At 39.6% G+C, this 1,416-nt stretch overlaps 1 non-coding gene across 1 annotated transcript; it reads right to left on the bottom strand.

Annotated features, from left to right (window-relative positions):
• Window positions 1-544: 544 nt before the first annotated feature.
• On the bottom strand, window positions 545-652 carry LOC148562359 (small nucleolar RNA R71). Its single transcript, XR_015887761.1, has one exon. It is a non-coding gene; the product is annotated as a small nucleolar RNA R71 (small nucleolar RNA).
• Between the last annotated feature and the right edge of the window lie 764 nt (window positions 653-1,416).

Genomic DNA, 1,416 nt, shown 5'->3' with positions numbered 1-1,416 from the left:
ATATGAGCAGGGACAAGGATAAGAATATTTTTGTTGAAGCTGATCTTGAACCTGAAAGGACTCTGAAGATGAAGCTAAGAGAAGCTAAAGCACAAAACTCTGGAGAGGACCTAACAGAAATTTTCAAAAAAGAAGTAGTTATGGCAGCCGAAAATAACAACAATGGTGGAGATGCAAGGAAGATGCTTGGTGACTTTACTGCACCCACTTCTGACTTCTATGGAAGAATCATCTCAATTCCTACAATTGGAACAAACAACTTTGAGCTTAAGCCTCAATTAGTTCTCTAATGTAGCAGAATTGCAAGTTTCATGGACTTCCATTGGAAGATCTTCATCAGTTCTTAGCTGAATTCTTGCAAATCTGTGACACTATTAAGAACAATGGGGTTAATCCTGAGGTCTACAGACTTATGCTTTTCCACTTTGCTGTAAGAGACAGAGCTAGGATATCGTTGGACTCACAACCTAAGGAAAGCCTGAACTCTTGGAAAAAGTTGGTCAATACTTTCTTGGCCAAATTCTTTTCACCTCAAAAGTTGAGCAAGCTTAGAGTGGAAGTCCAAACCTTCAGACAGAAGGAAGGTGAATCCCTCTATGAAGCTTGGGAAAGATACAAGCAATTGATCAGAAGGTGTCCTTCTGACATGCTTTCAGAATGGAGCATCCTATGTATATTCTATTATGGTTTGTATGAATTGTCCAAGATGTCATTGGATCACTCTGCTGGAGGATCTCTTCATCTGAAGAAGACGCCTGCAGAAGCCCAGGAACTCATTGAAATGGTTGCAAATAACCAGTTCATGTACACTTTTGAAAGAAATCCTGTGAATAATGGGATGACTCAAAAGAAAGGAGTTCTTGAGATTGATACTCTGAATGCCATATTGGCTCAGAATAAAATATTGACTCAGCAAGTCAATATGATTTCTTAGAGTCTGACTAGAATGCAAGCTGCATTCGGCAGTACTAAAGAAGCTTCCTCTGAAGAAGAAGCTTATGACCCTGAGAATCCTGCAATGGAAGAGGTGAATTACATATCCTATGAAAACACCTATAATCCTTCATGGAGGAATCATCCAAATTTCTCATGGAAGGATCAACAGAAGACCAACCAAGGCTTCAATAATAATGGTGGGAGAAATAGATTTGGCAATAGCAAGCCTTTTCCATCATCTTCTGAACAACAGACAGAGAATTCTAAGTAGAGCCACTCTGACTTAGCAACCATAGTCTCTGATCTATCTAAGACCACTCTCAATTTCATGACTGAAACAAGGTCCTCCATTAGAAATTTGGAGGCACAAGTGGGTCAACTAAGTAAAAGAGTTACTGAAATCCCTCCTAGTACTCTCCCAAGTAATACAGAAGAGAATCCAAAAAGAGAGTGCAAGGCCATCAATATACCCAACATGGC

Source organism: Arachis ipaensis, chromosome B6 (assembly GCF_059453495.1).
Source record: "Arachis ipaensis isolate K30076 ecotype BB chromosome B6, ASM5945349v1, whole genome shotgun sequence".
In the NCBI taxonomy this organism is placed as follows: Eukaryota; Viridiplantae; Streptophyta; class Magnoliopsida; order Fabales; family Fabaceae; genus Arachis; species Arachis ipaensis.
This window is presented reverse-complemented; position numbering and strand designations above follow the sequence as displayed.